This window comes from Macaca thibetana, chromosome 20, assembly GCF_024542745.1.
Source record: "Macaca thibetana thibetana isolate TM-01 chromosome 20, ASM2454274v1, whole genome shotgun sequence".
Taxonomy (NCBI): Eukaryota; Metazoa; Chordata; class Mammalia; order Primates; family Cercopithecidae; genus Macaca; species Macaca thibetana.
The window spans coordinates 70345342-70365417 of NC_065597.1; the positions used below are offsets into that span (position 1 = coordinate 70345342).

The following is a 20076-nucleotide window of genomic DNA, read 5'->3' on the forward strand; positions in this document are numbered from 1 at the left end:
GAAAGCAATATTTTGTGAGCTACAGATTCCAATAAAACTCACTCTGAGATGATGAAGCCTTCCTTGGTAGCCTGAGGGCTGATATATGAATAATCTGCCAGCATTATGCTGTGTCACTTAAATATTCCTTTGGAGATTTGTCAGAAGGAAATTTAAGTAAAATTAAAGTTCAAATGGAAATGAAAAATTAAGTTATGATCAAAGCTATAATCTCATATTAGATCTTTAAGAAAAAATCGAGAAAAGTTCCATTTAAGATTTCCTGTTTTGTATTTATGGATCCGAACTCAGGTACTCCCACTGTGCCTTGTTTGAAAGGCTGATATGCAGGGTGTGGGCCTCCTCCCTTATTTAGATGCTGAACCCAGCTCCAGGGGAAAAAAGACATCTCAGCTTCTATGGGCAATTCAATTTTAATCATTTTTGCTATATTGGAATTTTCATAGGAGTCCAGGTACAAGAGATTCAGAATTAATCTAAGTCATAAACAAAGCAAAAAAAAAAAAAAAGAGGAATGGAGTGAATAATAATTCAACACCTATAAGGCCTGGTTCCTTTTTCATATAATATGCACTGTGGTGGGGGAGAGAGGAAGGGACCCGAGTGCTGTTTGGAATCAAGCCCCTCAACGTCAGAAGCATGCCTGAAGTTTACCTAAAACACTGGCATCTGTGACTCCCACAGCCAGCTTTTCTCCAGGGTTTCAGAATGTTCCCTGCCTCCTAACAAACTGAGGGAAGCAGCTGTGATGGAAAGAGAGGTGACAGCAAACAGAAGTCTGGAAGCCCCTAGAGAGAGACACAGCTTGACCGTGGAACTGAAATACAGACTCCAAAAGACTAGCATTTACTGCAGACTGAGCCTTCTATGGCTTGTCTGCAAATAATCCTCTGCCTGTGCAGCTCACGTGGCACAGCCTGACAGAAAATCCCAGGGAGAATAAGGATAATATCCAATGTGCCCTGTGCTATAGGAATCCATCAACACCATAATGATAATATTAATAAAACCAGTGAGGCATCCACTCCAGTAAAGACCAGCAGCCTCTGTGAGTCTAAGCTTAAGGCAGCTGTATTCCTGAATCGTAAATAATATAGGTCATTTTCTAGCTTGAAGTTTTCTTTATCAACCAAAGCAACACCCCAAAAAAGCACACACAAAATACTAGAAAAAAAGTATTAACCCAAAAGAAGGTGGTAAAAGAGAAACGGAAGAACAAAGAATGGAGGATACAAATAGAAAATAAAAGCCAAGATAGACTTAAACCTGACCATATCCACAATTACATTAAATATAAATGGCCTAAACGCTCCAGGTACAAGGCACAGATTGACAAATTAAACCAATAAAAGCAAGATTAACTATATGCTGTTTATAAGAAACACAGTTTAAATACACAACACATACAGATTAAACTATAAAAGGTGAGAAACACTTTTTAGATACTATGCAAACACTAAGTGTCAGAGAGCTGGTTTGGCATGAATAATATCAGACAAAATAAACCTCCAAACAAAGAGCATTACTAGGGGTAAAAATGGTCATTTAATAATAATAAAGTGTCAATTTATAAACAAGACAAAATAACCCTAAAAACGTATGCTGTACCTATTAACAGAGCTTCAAAATATATGATGCAATAATTGAAAGACAAATCCATCGACTGCACTGTAACACTTTTAACATTCCATTCTAAGTAACTGTTAAAGCAACCAGAAAAAATTAGTAGGCAAATATTAAATTTGAATGACACAATCAACCAACTTGACCTACTTGATATTTATAGTATGACAGACCCAAAAACTACAGAATACACATTCTTTTCAAGTGCTTATGGAACATTCATTAAGAGAGACCATATGCTGCTGCTCCATAAAGCTAGTCTCATTAAACTTAGAAAATAATGAAATCAAAAACATGATTTCTCTGACAATAGTATTTAATTAAAAATCACTCAAAATAAGTTATCTGGAAAATTACCAAATATTTAGCAATTAAATAAGTCATTTCTAAATGCCCAAAGACTAAAATATGAGCGAAATTAGAAAATCCTTTGAACTGTATGATAACCAAAAAACAATATATTGAAATTTGTGATACATAGATAAACGAACACTAGCCTGGATGTTTACTACATTAAATGCCTATATTAAAAAATAAGAAAGCTATAAAATGAATGATCTAAACTGGAACTTAAAGAAGCTAAAGAGGAGCAAATGAAGCTTAAAGTAATTATAAGAAGGAAAATAAAAGAGAGAAATCAGTGAAATAAAAAACATGAATAGGGAAAATCAACAAAAGTTGGTTTCTTAATGAATAAAATCAATAAACACTCTATTAGCTATCTATTGCTGTACAACAAATTACCCTAAAACTTAGTGACTTAAAACAGCAAACATTTGTTTTCTCACAGTTTCTATAGGGTTTCATGTAGGTGGCTGTAACACGTGGTTCTTTTATAAGACTGCAATCAAGGTGTCAGCCAGGGCTGCAGTTAACTCAAGGATTTACTAAGGAGATGGAGCTTTGTAACCAAGCTCACTTTTTAATTTTATTTTATTTTATTTTTGAGACGGAATTTTACTCTGGCGCCCAGGCTGGAGTGCAGTAGTACAATCTCAGCTCACTGCAAGCTCTGCCTCCCGGGTTCATGCCATTCTCCTGCCTCAGTCTCCCGAGTAGCTGGGACTACAGGCACCCACCACCACGTCTGGCTAATTTTTTGTATTTTTAGTAGAGACAGGCTTTTACCGTGTTAGCCAGGATGGTCTCGATCTCCTGAACTCGTGATCTGCCCACCTCGGCCTCCCAAAGTGCTGGGATTACAGGCATGAGCCACTGCGCCCGGCCCCAAGCTCACTTATATAGCTGTTGGAAGTCTATAAACATGTACAGGCTATTGGACTGAGGGCCTCAGTGGCAGCTGGCTGCAGGCTTCCCTCAATTCCTTGCCATGTGAACTTCTCCATGATGGTAGCTGGCTTCCATTAGAATAAGCAAGTAGGAAAGCAAGAAAGGACAAACAAGATGGAAGCAAGGATCTTTCTGTAAACTGGTCTCGAAGGTAACATCCCATCGCTTTCTTCATGTTCTATTCATTAGAATTGAGTCACCAGGTTTACTGCACACACAAAAGGAGGAGATTACACAAGGATGTGGATATCAAGAGGCAGAGGCTATTGGAAGCCACTTTGAGGGCTGTCTACCAAAAATAAACCTAGAAAGAATGATCAGGACAGAGAGACACAGACAGAGACAGAGGGAAGGAGGGAGTGAGGGAAGGAGGGAGGGAGAGAGGGAGAGAGAGAAAGAGAGAGAAAGTGAGACTAAGATTCAGAGAGAGAGAGAGACAGAGACAGAAAGAAACACACAAATTACTAATATCCGCAATTAAAGAGAGGACATCACTACAGATACTAAAAGAATAATAAAACAGACAAAATGAACGACATTTTGCTTTTCAAAAATTTTGTTTAAAACTGTCATTCATTTTGTGAATAAATTCAACAACCTAGATGAAATGAACAAAGTACCACAAAGTACCAAACCCAAAAAAAAGCAACTAGAAAATATGAAAAGTTTTACAGTTATCATATAAATTGAATTCATAAGTGAACAATTTCCCACAAAGAAAAGCCAAGTCCCAGATCTCTTCACTGGCAAATTTCATCAAATCTTTTAAAAATAAATAATAAAAATATTACTTAAATTCTTTCAGAAAATAATAGAGATGAGGACACTTTCTTCTTATTATTATTATTTCAATAGGTTTTTGGGGAATGGGTGGTGATTGGTATATATTTAATGTATATATTTTTTAAAATCACATAGAACACACAATTCCATGAATAAATTCATTAGTGGTGATTTCTGAGATTTTGATGCACCCATCACCCAAGCACTATACAGTGTACCCGTGTATAGTCTTTATCCCTCACTTGCTCCCACCCTTTCTCCCGAGTCCCCAAAAATCCACTGTATCATTGTTATGCCCTTGTGTCCTGAGATGAGGATATTTTCAACCCATTTTTTTTTTTTTTTAATTTATTTATTATTATTATACTTTAAGTTGTAGGGTACATGTGCATAACGTGCAGGTTTGTTACATATGTATACTTGTGCCATGTTGCTGTGCTGCACCCATCAACTCGTCATTTACATCAGGTATAACTCCCAATGCAATCCCTCCCCCCTCCCCCCTCCCCATGATAGGCCCCAGTGTGTGATGTTCCCCTTCCTGAGTCCGAGTGATCTCATTGTTCAGTTCCCACCTATGAGTGAGAACATGCGGTGCTTGGTTTTCTGTTCTTGTGATAGTTTGCTAAGAATGATGGATTCCAGCTGCATCCAAGTCCCTACAAAGGACTCAAACTCATCCTTTTTTATGGCTGCATAGTATTCCATGGTGTATATGTGCCACATTTTCTTAATCCAATCTGTCACTGATGGACATTTGGGTTGATTCCAAGTCTTTGCTATTGTGAATAGTGCTGCAATAAACATACGTGTGCATGTGTCTTTATAGCAGCATAATTTATAATCCTTTGGGTATATACCCAGTAATGGGATGGCTGGGTCATATGGTACATCTAGTTCTAGATCCTTGAGGAATCGCCATACTGTTTTCCATAATGTCAACCCATTTTTAAGGCTGGCATATGTGCATAAAAAAAAAAAAAAAACACACATCAATATCCTTCATGAAAGTTGATGCAAAAATCTTTAATAAAATATTTGCAAATAGAATATAGCAATCCATTAAAAGGATAATACAACACGACCAAATGAGATTTACCTCAGGAATGTAAGACTGGTTCATCATTCAAAAAGCAGTTAGAGTAACTCAACACGCTAAGAGAAAAAAGGAAAAAAATAAATAAAAACTTACGATTTTCTCAATACATGCCAAAAAAAGCATTTGACAAAATGTAACACCCATTCATGATTTTTATACCTGAGGAAACTAGAAATAAAAGGAAACTTCCTCAGTGGGATCAACTGCATCTAGAAAAAAAAAAAAAAAAAAAAAAAAAACCTATAGCTAACATCATATTTAGCGGTAAAACAATGAATATTTTCCCCTTAAGATCAGGAATAAGACAAGGATATCCATTATCCCCACTTGTATCCACAATTTTACTAGAATTCCTAGTTAGTTCAATAGGGAAAAAAAATTAAAACATGCATAAAAATTACAAGGAAAAGAAGAAAAGCTATCATCATTTGCAAACAACAGGATTGTATACGTCGGAAAGGCCCATGAAGTCCACAGAAAGCTCACCAAATTGAGTTAGAAATATTTCTAGATACAAAGTCAACATAGAAAACTCAGTGACTGAAATGGCTGTCATCAAAAATAACGGCAAGGGCAGATGTTGGCGAGAATGGGAAACAACTGGAACTTTCATAGGCGGCTTGTGAGAATGGTGAAACCACTTCGGAAAACGGTTTAACAGTTTCTCATCAAGTTAAATACACATCTACCCTATGACTCAGCAATTCTACTCCGAGTATGTACCTAAGAGAATGAGAATACATTGACACACAGTTTGGTAAATATTTAGTCACAGAAGTTTTATTCACAATAAGCAAAAACTGGAAACAAATGCCTATTGACTGGTAGATAAATAACAAATTATGAAGTATGCATTCAATGGACTGCCATTTATCAACTAAATGTGAAAAAAAAAAAAAAAAAAAGAGAACCACTGATATGCATAGTATGGACTGATTTCTATAACATTTTCTTTTTGAGCAAAAACAAGGCCAGGCATGACGGAGTGCACACCATATGATTGCATTTAAATGAAGCCCAAGAACTGGCAAATTTAATTTACTGCGATGGAAATTGTTAGAACAGTAGTTGCCCCTGGAAGTCTACAGGGTTGTGTGACAGGGCTATGAAAGAATTTTCCAGGGCCATAGAAACATTCTAAATTTTGTTTGGCATGATGGTTGTGTGGGTGTATGCAAGTCAAAACCCATCAAATTGAATGCTTAAGATCTGTGCATTTTAATGTATATATTTTTTAAATCACACAGAACACACAATTCCAGCTATCTCAAACTCAGTCCTGTCTGCACTGTGCAAAACACTGAATTTCTCAACATTCTCGGTATCATTTTTATTGCTTTTTTTTCTGCCTCTTTTCCTTTGTTTCTCCCAACAAGCCAACCTCTAGCATACCAGGTGGTCTTCATGAATGTTTCCAGCCAAGTTGTGAAGAATCAAACTCTACATAGAAGAGAAGTGAAATGAAAAAAAGTAGAGGAGAGGAGAGAAGAGAGGAGAGGAGAGGGTGGGGGAGGGGAGGGGAGGGGGAGGGAGAGGACAGGGTGGGGGAGGGGAGGGGAGGGGAGGAAGAGGACAGGGTGGGGGGAGGGAGAGGAGAGGGTGGGGGGGGGGGGGGAGGAGAGGGGGAGGGAGAGGACAGGGGTGGGGGGGGGGGGAGGGGGAGGGAGAGGAGAGGGTGGGGGAGGGGAGGGGGAGGGAGAGGAGAGGGGGAGGGGGGGGAGGGGAGGGGGAGGGAGAGGACAGGGGAGGGGGAGAGGAGGGGGAGATGTTTAGTTTGGAGTGCTCTAGAAATCAAAATGCCATCATTCTTAGACTTATTTACACCAACACTCTCCCAAAATTTAATCTTACTATTCCTTCAAAATTCAATAGTCTCTTGTTACAACTCTCACTACAGAAGTTACAAACCAACTGCCTACAATGTATTTTGTTTGAACCGCAAAGTATTCTTTATTTGATCTAACATGTAATAATTAGAAAATTTCACATAAAAATCCAAACTTCCAAATCTTCTTAAACCATCAGTAGATCTAGCAACCATCAATGGGCGCTTAAGTGTGGCTGCCTTTTGTGGAAAGGGCAGCTTATCACGTCTTTTACCTAAATACATTTCTTTCCAAAGGACTCACTGTTTACTGCTATGATTACAAAAAGTTAATTCAATAGAAAAATAACATTGTATTCAATTCTAGCTTGACACTGTTGCCTACAAAAGTGTCTGGGCTACACCTTGTTTTCTATGTTTAAAAGGGAGAGTACACGTTTAGACTTGGCCTCAAGTCTAAACTCCTTCATTGAAGAAACAGCCTATGGGATGGGAGAAAATATTTGCAAACCATACATCTCATAAGGCTAGAATATATACAAGGAACTCCAAAACATATAAGGAAATCAAACAACTCAATAGTAAGAAAACAACTCAAAAAATGAGCTAAAGATCTAAGTAGACATTTCTAAAAGATATACAAATGACCAACAGCTATATGAAAACTGCTTAAAATTACTAATTATCAAGGAATTGTAAATTAAATCCACAATGATATGTTACCTGACACCTATTAGAATGACTATGACAAAAAAGATGAAAGGTAACAAGTCTTGGTGAGAATGCAAGAGAACACTTGCATGCTATCTTGGGAATGTAAATTAGTATAGCCATTATGGGAAATAGTACAGAGATTCCTAAAAAAATTAAGAGTAGAATTGCCGTGTGATCCAGCAGTCACACATCTGGGTATATATCCAAAGGAGCTGAAGTCAGTCTGTTAAAGAGATATCCACACTCCCATGCTCACTGCACGACAGCCAATACACAGCAGCAACCTAAGTGCCCATCAAAAGATGAATGGATAAGGAATATATATATATACAATGGAATACCATTCAGCCCTTAAAAAGAAGAAAATCCTGTCATTTGCAACAACATGGATGAACCTGGAGGACATTATGAAAAGCAAACTAAGCCAAGCTCAGAAAGACAAATAACCACATGATCTCAAATATATGTGGAATCTAAAAGAGTTGGCCACGCATGGTGGCTCATGCCTGTAATCCCAGCACATTGGGAGGCTGAGGCGGGCAGATCACGAGGTCAGGAGTTCAAGACCAGCCTGACTAACATGATGAAACCCCATCTCTACTAAAAATACAAAAATTAGCTGGGTGTGGTGGCACATGCCTGTAATCCCAGCTACTCAGGAGGCTGAGACAGGAGAATCACTTGAGCCCAGGAGGCAGAGGTTGCAGTGAGCCAAGATTACACCACTGCACTCCAGTCTGGGTGACAGAGCAAGACTCCATCTCAAAAAAAAAAAAAAATTAACTCAGAGAAGTTTTAAAAAAAAAAAAAAAAAAAAAAAAAAAAGAAAGAAAGAAAGAAAGAATGGTGGTTGGCAGAAGCAGCGGGAGGGGAAAAGAGGTTGGTCAAATAACACAAAATGTCAGAAAGGAGAAATATGTTCAAGAGTTCTATTGTAAAAACAACTTTTTAATTAAAAAATAAATTCCTCTATTGAACTGTGAGCTCAGTGAGAACCAAGGATTTGTCTCATTGACTTTTTCAGATCCCTGGAACCAAGCACAGTATCTGGCCCAGAGCATTCACACTCTTTTCAATTAAAAAGATTCAACGGGTTCTGGGGATGTAAACATCTCCCAAGTAGGAAATTTGAAGGCAGTGAAGATGCAGACTTACAGGACAGAATGGGAATCTGTCTCCTGCTGTTCTAGCAAAGAATCCTAAATGAGGAAGAGACCAAGTCATGAGAGGCCACCAGAAACATAGTCCCTCAAAGATGCATCTAACACAGATGGAGATGCTGCTTTTTATAAAATGCTACCCCCAATCTGAATGTCCAGCTAGCTTAGTGCATGCTTCAGACAAGTCAGATTGGAAAAAAGATTCAAGGCTCAAGATTAGATCTCCAAGACTGGATGAGGAGGACATCCATGAGAACAACACAGGAGAAGCTCACGGGGAACCCAGGGGCAATGGAGGGAGACACCTTTCACAGGCAGGAGACCAATGACCAGTGTTGACCTGATGATATTAACAATGGTAGTAATAATAAAGAACAGAGAAGTTAATATTTATGAGGTCCTTACTCTCTGATAAGTGGTATTCATGCATCCTCTCATTTAATATGCACTACAGTCCTGGAGGTAAGAAGCATAATTATTCCCATTCTATGTAGAGAAAACTATGGCAACCAGATGCCTCCCATCCTGGTACTGACACCCTTGTATAACCTCTCCCTGTGCACGTGGGTGGGACCTAGGACTTTCTTATAACCAAGAGAATATGCCAGAGGTGATGGGATGTAGTGATTATGTTAGATAGGATGTTGTCTTGCTAAGAGGCTATCTGTCTTGCTGGCTTTGAAGATGTGAGCTGCCATGTCATGAGTGGCCAGATGGAGAGGCCCATGTGGCAAGAAGCTGAGAGCAGCAAGAAACTGGGGCCCTAAGTCCAGCAGCCTGCAAGGAACTGAATGCTGCCAACAACCAGATGAGCCTGGAAGCAGATCCATCACCGGTCAAGCCTCCAGATGAGAACCGAGCCCTGGCTGACACTATGGCTGTAGCACCCAGCAAAGTGACGCCTGGATTCCTGACCCACAGAAATCATGCAGTGGTAACTGTGTGCTGTCTCGAGCCACAGAGTTTGCAGTAATATTGTTACACGGCAATAGATAACTAATATAAAAACTGTTTTACATCATGTACATTACTAAGGGAAATATAGAACTTGGATTTGAGCTCTGATTTCAGAGTTGTGGACTCAGTCTCCCCAGGGAGACGTGTTCTGGGAGACAGTTATGCCAGGCTGTGATGCTGTGATGATTGTTCTCTTCCTACCCAGAAGCTTTCAATATGTACGTCAAGCATGTGACCCCAACTACACTTACCAAATGTATTTCTGACAAATGCCAGGACATCGTGAGCTTTCTTGTTTTACTGAGAGCTCCATAAAGGAAGGACCATCTCTGTCTTTTTTTTTTTTTTTTTTTTTAAGAGTCTCACTCTGTCACCCAGGTTGGAGTGCAATGATACAATCTCAGTTCACAGCAGTCTCTGCCTCCTGGGCTCAAGTGATTCTCCAGCCTCAGCCTCCTGAGTAGCTGGGATCAAAGGTGTGCATCACCACACCCGGCTAATTACGTATTTTTGGTAGAGATGGGGTTTCCTCATGTTGGCCAGGCAGATCTTGAACTCCTGGCCTCAAGTGACCTGCCTACCTCGGCCTCCCAAAGTGCTGGGATTACAGGCATGAGCTACTGCACCTGGCCTGTCTTTTTTATGCTATGTCCACGTGCAACAGCCCAGTGGTCAGCACACAAAGGGGTCCAAACGCAAAAGGAGAGGGCAAACAAGGGGAAACCTAGGGGTGTTCAGAAATAGTTCCCAGGTCACTGCCTGTTTAAATATGTACAGTCCTGGGCCCCACCCACAAGATTCTGACCTGGCAGGTGAGAGTTGGAGATGGGGAGCTACTTGGTTAAGAGGGATCCCAGTGCATTTTGAGGCAGCTGGTCGTTAGACTGTATTGAAAAAATTACCCCCCAAAGACGTGAAGGGAAACAGAAAGGCACAGGCATGCTAGAGGCTAGAAAAGAACACAAGTAAAACATGAACAAGTTCATTCCAAAAGAAGATTGTCAACCACAGCTGCATGTCAGAATCAGCTGGGGAGATCTGAAAACCCCAGTACCCAGGCTCTGCATCCCAGATCAATTATTACAGAATCTCTGAGGGATGAAACATGGGCATGAGTATTTTTTGTTTTTGTTTTGTTTTTTGTTTTTGAGATGGAGTCTTGTTCTGTCACCCAGGCTGGAGTGCAGTAGTGCAATCTCAGCTCAGCAACCTCTGCCTCGCAAGTTCAAGCCATTTTCCTGCCTCAGCCTCCCAAGTAGCTGGGATTACAGGCGTGCACCACCACGCCTGGCTAATTTTTGTATTTTTAAGAGAGACAGGTTTTCACCATGTTGGCCAGGCAGGTCTCGAACTCCTGGTCTGAAGTGATCTGCCCACCTTGGCCTCCCAAAGTGCTGGGATTACAGGCATGAGCCATTGCTCCTGGCAGTATTTGTTTAATGAGGCCAAATGCACATAACATACAAGTCCCTGTGTGAAAGCATAGACTTCAGGGTCATTAAATACATTCACAATGTTAAGCAATCACCATCTCTGTCCAGTTCCAAAACATTTTCATTAACACCTCCCCCAACAAAAAAAAATATCCCCTGTACCCGTCAAGCACTCTCCATCCCTTCCCCTTTCCCCCAGGTCCTGGCAACAACTTACCTGCCTTCTGCCTCTACAGATTTGCCTATTCTGGATATTTCACATAAATGGAATTATATAATATATATAATAACCAAAAGGTGGCAACAACCGAAATGGCCAATTGGTTGAAGAATAAATAAACAAAATGTGCTGTATCCATACAATGGAAGTATTGGTGCATACTACAACGTGGAAGGACCTTGAAAACATCATGCTAAGTGAGAGAGAGCCTTGGTACTGTCTAGTCTCCCCAGGAGATTCCAAGGTGCAGCCAAGGTTGAGACCCACTGACAAGCAATGGTTATGGTTGGGTGCAGATGAAATAAGGCAGCCAGGGGCAGGAGGGACGTCTCATTGAAGATGACTATTTGTGGATGCCCAGCAGGGGTGGGGATGACGTGTGGTAACAGCAACTCCAATCTCCATACAGTGTGACCGATTTTATCTTCAGCCAGCTGATACGCTTCATGGGGTTTGGACACAGGACACCTCTGCCTCCCAGGTTCAAGTGGTAAGTCCTGCCTCAGCCTCCCAAGTAGCTGGGATTACAGGCGTGCACCACCACACCTGGCTAATGTCTGTATTTTTAGTAGAAACGGGGTCTCGTCATGTTGCCCAGGGTCTCGAACTCCTGGCCTCAAATGATCCACCCACCTCAGCCTCCCAAAGTACTGGGATTACAGGCATGAGGCATAGTGCCCAGTCTCCAAATTCTATATGAAGTTTGACTTTCCACCTCCAGAAAATCCAAAGCTTTGCCCAAGTCACAGCGGGACATCCCAGAGTTACTTTAAGAGAAATATGCTTTTAAAAACAACTCCAGGCCAGGCGCAGTGGCTCACACCTGTAATACCAACACTTTGGGAGGCCAAGGCAGGCAGATCATGAGGTCAGGAGATCAAGACCATCCTGGCCAACATGGTGAAACCCCGTCTCTACTAAAAATACAAAAATTAGCTGGGCATGGTGGGTGTGCGCCTGTAAACTCAGCTACTTGGGAGGCTGAGGCAGGAGAATTGCTTGAACCAGGGAGTCAGAGGTTACAGTGAGCCGAGATCGCGCCACTGCACTCCAACCTGGGCAATAGAAAGAGATTCCGTCTCAAAAAAAACAAACCTCCAACATGAACACCAAATGAGAAGCACTCACTGACTTCCCTCCACCAATCAGGGGGAGTGGTGGTGATGGTGCATGCGCGTCTATTTGCATTGAGTCTTAATGGAAAACAAGGTTGTGTCACTGAAAGGAGAAACACATCACAGTCCAGGCTGGAGCTGTGGATTAATAATATGGCTGAGTGTTGGTACAGGCTTTCCACAGCAATATTAAAACTGAGAAAATCAGCAGTGAAGCCCCCAGCCACATTTCTGGCAAACGATTTGGGGGAAAAACAACAGAGGCCCTCCTCAACTTTTCCTTCGCTGCACAAAGTGGTTTGGCTGGAAATGCCAAATGTGCTTGTTGCTGGGATCTTTCAAAGCAAGCAAGCTGGGAGTCCACCTCCTGCAGCCACAGGCCAGAAATGGGTTGAGACCAAACTATTATAGTAACACTGGTACACATCTAAATAGATTTAACTCCCTCACAGCAATCCAGATTAATTTAATATGCTTTCTTAACGGAAGTTCGCATTTCTCATTAAAGCAAATGAACGTCCATCGCTCTGTGATAAATCAGGGCAAAAAAAATTCATATTTTTTTTTTAGAAGGAGGAGTTCTTGGCTGTTAAAAAAAAAAAAAAAAAGCACTACAAATGGCCTTTCAAAGTCTAGACATCTTCATCATAAACACAAACATTCCTCTTCACAAAGGGACCTCAAGTAACCTGCAGTACGTTTTTCTTCTCATTCTTTCTTACCATCCCTCCAGCCCACCCAGCCCACATTCAGTGACCAGGTCATGTGGGTTTTACCTCCTCAATCTTTCTCAAATCCATTCACTGCTCAGCCACTCTCCTGACACCACCATAAACCAAGCCACCACCACCTCCAGCTGTTTGACTGCAAACGCCTCCTGACTGGCCTCTCTGTTCGACCCTGGCCCTGTGACAATCTGCACTCCTTACAGGGACCAAAGCAATCACTTCAGAAGGTGCCTCCAAACAGATCACTCACTTTCAATGGCTCGCATGGCTCTATGGGTTCAAAACGAAAAAGCTCACCTTTACTGGGCACACACTATCTCAGTCCATCCCTGCATCAGCCCTTTATTTCACCAGCGGGGAAGCTGGTACACGGAGTAGCTATGAGGGATGCCCAAGGCGGGACCACTCGTGAAAAGCTCCAACATCCTAATGTGACACCCTGCATGACCTAGCCCTTCTCTTTCTCCAGCTTCATTTCCTGATTCTCTCGCTTGCCCTGCAGGCTCCAGTCACACAAACCTCTCGAAAGTCCCTTAAATCTGGCTGGGCGCACGGCCTCAAGCCTGTAATCCCAGCACTTTGGGAGCCCAAAGCAGGTGGATCACCTGGACATCAGGAGTTCGAGACCAGCCTGGCCAACATGGTGAAACCCCGTCTCTACTAAATACCCAAAAATTAGCCAGGCATGGTAGTGGGCACCTGTAATCCCAGTTTCTCAGGAGACTGAGGCAGGAAAATCGCTTGAACCCAGAAGGCCGAGGTTGCAGGGAGCTGAGATCGCACCACTCCACTCCAGCCTGGGCATCAAGAGCAAAACTCCACCTCGAAAAAAAAAAAGAAAGAAAAAAAATCCCTTACATCTACTCTATGTCTTTTAACCTCACGGACTTCGCTACGCTGTTCCTCACCCTGAACTACTATTCCTCATTTCTCCATCTGGTTAACTCGTCCCACCCACCAGGTCTCTCCTTAAGTGTCATCTCTTTAAGGAAGATTTTACCTTTTTAATGTAACCATTAACACATAATTCAGGTACCATATGATTTGCCCACTTAAAGTGAACAAATCAACGGTTTCAGTGCATTCACAGAGCTCAGCAACCACCATCATGATCAATTTTAAAACATTTTCATTACCCCGAAAAGAAACCCTGTATCCATTAGGAGGTACCTGCCATTTCCTCCTCCCACTAAGCCCTGGCAATCTACTTTTTTTGAGATAGAGTCTCTGTCACATGCTGGAGTTCAGTGGCACAATCTCGGTTCACTGCAACCTCCGCCTCCCGGGTTCAAGCACTTCTCCTGCCTCAGCCTCCCAAGTAGCTGGGATTACAGGTGTGTGCCACCATGCCCAGCTAATTTTTGTATTTTTAGTAGAGACAGGGTTTCTGTCTTCATAGATTTGCCTGTTCTGGACATTTCATATAAATGGAATCATATAATATGTGACCTTTTGTGACTGGTTTCTTCCACTTAGTATAATATTCTCATGGTCCATCCATGTTGTAGCACGTGTTAGTACTTCATTCCTTTTGAGGACTGAATAATATTCCATTGCATGGTCCAGCTATGTTCTATTTCTCCACTCATCAGTAGACAAACATTTGTGTTGTTTTCACTTTAGTGCTATTATGAATAATGCTGCTATGAGCATTTGCGTACAAGTTTCTGCACAGACATATATTTTCATTTCTTTCATAAAATGGAGTGGAAGTACTGGGTCATAGAACTCTGTGTTTAACCTTTTGAAGAAGTGCCAGACTGTGTGAGAAAGCCTTTCCTCACCCTGCGAGACTGAGCTCCCTCTCTCCACTCATACATTCTCTTCTTCACGCCCTTTGCTTCTATTTCCGAGCCATTCACGTTGACCTGGGTCACCCGCGACTCAATGCTCGTAACTCCTCTAGACCCTCAGGGTCCACACTAAATATGATGAAAGATGATACAAGCCACATATTTACTTTTGCATTTTGTAGTAACCACATTTTAAAAAGTAAAACAAAAGAAATGAAGGTAATTGGAATAATATCACAGATTTAAACAAATCTATCCCAAATACCAGGTCTACATGTATAAAATATTCTTAACATTAACAAAATACTTTGCATTCTTTTTATATTAAGTCTTCACCATCTAATGTGTACTTGACGCTTCCTGCACATCTCAGTTTGTGTTCATCATATTTCAAATGCTTAGTTGCCATATGTGGCCAATGCTGCCTTACTGGACAGTACAGGGCTAAACTGTCCACTCCCTGAGGGCAGGAACCATGCCTGCTTTTGCCGATTACTTTACTCTTAGCGCCAGTACAGTGTCTAGGATGCAAGAGGCATCCTGTGAATATTTGCTGAACCTAAATAAATGAATTCGCCCAAACCTCCACTTCTCCAAAAATAGTTTCAAAAATTCAGTGTTCAGCTGGGCACACTGATTCACACCCATAATCTCAGCACTTTAGGAGGCCAGGGCAGGAGGATAGCTTGAAGCCAGGAGTTCAAGACCAGCCTGAGCAACATAAAGAGATCCTGTCTCTACCAAAAAAAAAAATCATTAAATTAGCTGGGTGTGGGGGCACACATCTGCATTCCTACCTACAGAAGGCTGAGATGGGAGGATCACCGAGTCCAGGAGTTCAAGGTTACAGAGAAATATGATAGCACCACCCGACGCCAGCCTGCGTGACACAGTGAGACCCTGTCTCAAAAAAAAAATCAGCATTCACATATATTCACTTATTCTTTTTCAGCAATTTAAATCTGTTAAGAAAAAGAAACAAGGAACAGAGTGACCAACAGCCTGCAGAGCAACATGTCCAAGTTTTATTGTGACTACTGCAATACAGACCCCACCCAGGACTCTCCATCTGTGAGACAGGCACATCGCAGTGGCAGGAAACACAAAGAGAATGTGAAAGGCTGCTATCAGAAATGGATGGAAGAGCAGGCTCAGAGCCTGACGGACAAAACAACGGCTGCACTGCAGCAAGGATACCTCCTACTCCATTCTCTGCTCCTCCTCCTGCAGCGACAAAGATACCACCTTCCCCCCAGTCTTCCAGGTCCTCCTAGCCCCGGTGTGGTGGCACCACCCCATATGGAGGGCCCTCCCGTGAAGGCAAGGATGGGCCCTCCTCCTCCTGGGATGATGCCAGTGGGACCTGCTCCTGGAATGAGGCCCCCCGTGGCAAGCCACATGCCCATGATGCCTGGGCCCCCAATGATGAGACCTCCTGCCTGTCCCATGATGGTGCCCACTCGGCCGGGAATGACTTGACCAGACAGATAAGGATAGAGAGGAGGCCTCACTATATCAGCTTTGGTTTTTTTCGTTGTTGTTATTGTTTGGGTTTTCTTTTTTGTTTGTTTGTTTCTTTGGTTTTTCTTTTTTTTTTTTTTTTTTGAGACGGAGTCTTCGTCTGTCACCAGGCTCAAGTATAGTGGCGTGATCCCGGCTCACTGCAACCTCTGCCTCCCTGGTTCAAGCGATTCTCCTGTGTCAGCCTCCCGAACAGCTGGGACTACAGGCACGCACCACCGCGCCCAACTAACTGTTTGTATTTTAGCAGACACGGGGTTTCACCATGTTGGCCAGGATGGTCTTGATCTCCTGACCTTGTGACCCGCTTGCCTTGGCCTCCCAAAGTGCTGGGATTACAGGCGTGAGCCACCACGCCCGGCCTACGTGAGTTTTATATTACCTGTGCCCTTTAACCAGGAGATCATGCTGCTGTGATGCTGGGTTTTCTTAACAGCATAAGGAAGACTTGCCCCCTTGCCCTATCAAAGACAATCGTTTTGGAGGGGAGAAGTGGGACAAAGAAAGATGCGGTTCTCATTTGTATTGGGAAATGTGAAAATAAAATTATCAACTCTTTTAGTTAAAAAGAAAAAAAAGAAAAGGAAACAAGATGTGGGGCTGCCATATGCAACACCGTGGATTAGAAAGATCTTCTATCTGGAGGCAAATATTATCTTTGCTGAAGCTAGACCAACCTAACACAAAGACCTTTTGTTTTCTTAATGTGCCTGTGTTTTATTTTACAATGCGTAATTCCCTTTAGAAGGGCAGAGCACCTGTCTGGGGAAGACTATTTAATTTCCTGCATTTATTTAGAATGTTGGCTAATGTGATTATGAAGGGAAACAGCTCTAACAAGTGAGTGCCCCCTATATAGACACAGCTCATGAGTTCACGGGGCAAAGGAATTTAACAGCAGCCTCCTAATAGCCAGCCTTCTTTGTGATATGGAAATAATTGTCAGCATGTAAAAGACTATATATATTCAACAATTCTGACTCCCTGCAAAATTCAAATCTACGATTGATTTGCTTCCTGGGCTCCTAAAAACAACTTTGTCAAAATTGTTCAGAAATAAAATCAGCCAATCACTGCCCCTTGGGGACGCAGGACAAAGCAAGTCAGCCATGGCCAATGTGGAGTCGGCCATACACAATTACATGCAGACCTGCGGGACATCAAGTCCCTGCTATGGTCCCTCCCCAGTCAGACCCCCATTGCCTGGGCAGCAGCCAGAAGCATTCAGGCACAAGTGCATTCAACAAATATTTATTTAATTGTATTGGTGGTTAGAGGGCTGTGGTTGGTTAAGGTACATTAATGGATCCATGCCCTCCCTGTATCCAAGACTCTGCCATTTGTCTCTGCACTTCCCTCCACTGAAGAATTGCAGTATATTTCTCCAGCCCCTAAGGTTGGGTTTACTCAGGTGTCTAGCTTTGGCTAATGGAATATTAATTTGCAGGACCAAAAACTTGGAAAGTGTGCATTTACTCACTCCTGCTATCACCACGAGAACAAGTCCAGGCCAGCCTGCTGCTTCCAGCAGAAGATAAGAGACACCAAGAGCAAAGTAGAGCTTCCCGGACATGCTCATGCTAGATTAAGCAATCCTCAGCTGACCCACAGATCCATGAAAATAAACGATTGTTGTATTAAGCCACTGAGATTTGGAGTGACTTGTTATGCAGCTTCTTGTGACAACAACTGATACAAGGGTTGCCGTCCTTTATCTCTGTAGATTTTAACCAATATTTAATAGCTAGATGGAGATCTTCTAGTTGCCTTTATTTATAATGAGTAAGACTATAGAGCTAGTTTGGCCTGACACTATCAGTTACCTACTCAGAAATACTTTCTTCTCCAACCAGCCCCAACCAACTTTTTTTTTTTTTTTTTTCCAACAGGGTCCCACTCTTTGCCTAGGCTAGAGTACAAGTGGCACAGTCAGAGCTCACTGTAACCTAAAATCCTGGGCTCAAGCGATCTTCCCCTTCAGCCTCCTACGTAGCTAGGACTATAGACATGTGCCACCATGCCTGGCTAATATTTTTATTCTTTGCAGAGACAGGGTATAACTATATTGCCCAAGCTGGTTTCAAATTCCTGGCCTCAAGCAGTCCTCCTGCCTCACCCTCCCAAAATGCTAGGATTATAGGCATGAGCCACCACACCCAGACTCTTCTTCCTTTTAAATAGAAACCCTATTTTATTCTGATAGTGGGTTGTTTTCTTTTTTTTAGAAAATGTTGGCCCAGCCCCGCAGAATAAATTGTGACTGGTCTAAACAGGGTTGGCAAACTATAGACCAAGGGCCGAATCTGGCCCTCTGACTATTTGTATAAATTAAGTTTTATTGGAATAAAACCAGGTCCATTCATTTATGCCTTGTCTACGTATGATTTTATGCTACAACAGCACCACTGGGTCACTGCAAAAGAGGTTATCTAGACCAAAAGCCTAAAATATTACCATTTACCTCTTTACAGAAAAAGTTTGCCATTCCCTAGTCCAAGGTTTAGATTCTGAGCTTATTATTTTAGCGTAACCCCCCTTACCAGTGATTGGTTCAAAACAAGTCTGTGATTTCATTCTTACTGTTCTACCGAGGGAATTCCCCCTTCTCATGCAAACCTGATGAGGGTAAGTTGTATTAATATGACATATGCTCAGGTTTTCTGAAAAATACTTTTTATCTAGAAATGCATAGGAATATGCTGGTGCCTGAATGTACCATCTGGGGGCCTGGAGATTGACTCGCCCTGTCTCCAGAGCTAGTGCTCACACTCACTACTGAGAGGCTCAAGGAAATGCCTGCCCACCCACCACCAGTACCCGCACACATCACCTGGAGAACTAGGCATCAGCCTGCCACACACACCACCCAGGAGCCCAATGGCGCACCTGCTCACCTGGCCCAGTGCTGCCACTGCCAGAAACCAAAGAAGCCACCTGGAGGACCAGAGATTGGCCCACGCAGACAGGCTATCATCAGTGCCCACATACGCTGCACATGGTCCCTAGTGTTGACACACCTGGTCCACCACCACCACCACTGATGCCAAAGGACAAGACTTCCTAGCATCCCCATCCTCAGCAAAGCCTCACCACAGCCTCCAATAACAACTGCAGTCTGGCCGAGTGCGGTGGCTCACACCTGTAATCCCAGCACTTTGGGAGGCCAAGGTGGGCAGATCACGAGGTCAGGAGTACAAGACCAGCCTGGCCAACATGGTGAAACCCCATCTCTACTAAAAATACAAAAATTAGCCGGGCGTGGTGGCACATGCCTGTAGTCCCAGCTACTCAGGAATCTGAGGCAGGAGAATTGCTTGAACCCGGGAGGCAGAGGTTGCAGTGAGCTCAGATTGTGTCATTGTATTCCAGCCTGGTGACAGAGAGAGGCTCCATCTCAACAACCACAATAAAAAAAAACTGCAGTCTAAGCCACTGAAAAACTCACAGACACCACTCATGCCAATTACAGCTGAAGAAATCATATGCAGACTATACTACTGTACCCACCCAGAATCAAAAGCCAAAGTATGATACCTAATGAACATTGTAGATACAGCTATAAGAAAAGGTCTTTCCCCTGTAAAAGTCAATCCATGGAATCGGAAGAAGTGACTGTTATGTCAGAGGCACACATAGTCACATAAGGACACAAGAAATATGAAAAAGGAAACATAACACCTCCAAACAAGCACAATAATTCTCCAGCAACATATTCCAATGAAAAGAAAATCTATTAAATGCCTGAAAAAATTTCAGAATAATGATATTGAAGAAACTCAGGGAGATACAAGAGAACACAGATAATGAATACAAAA

At 42.4% G+C, this 20076-nt stretch overlaps 1 protein-coding gene and 1 pseudogene across 4 annotated transcripts in view; one reads left to right on the forward strand and one right to left on the reverse strand.

Annotated features, from left to right (window-relative positions):
- The window catches only part of RBFOX1 (RNA binding fox-1 homolog 1), a 2487135-nt gene that overhangs the window by 2414122 nt on the left and 52937 nt on the right, over window positions 1–20076 (reverse strand). The gene's annotated exons all lie outside the window — the stretch shown is intronic.
- On the forward strand, window positions 15664–16231 carry LOC126944766 (U1 small nuclear ribonucleoprotein C-like; annotated as a pseudogene).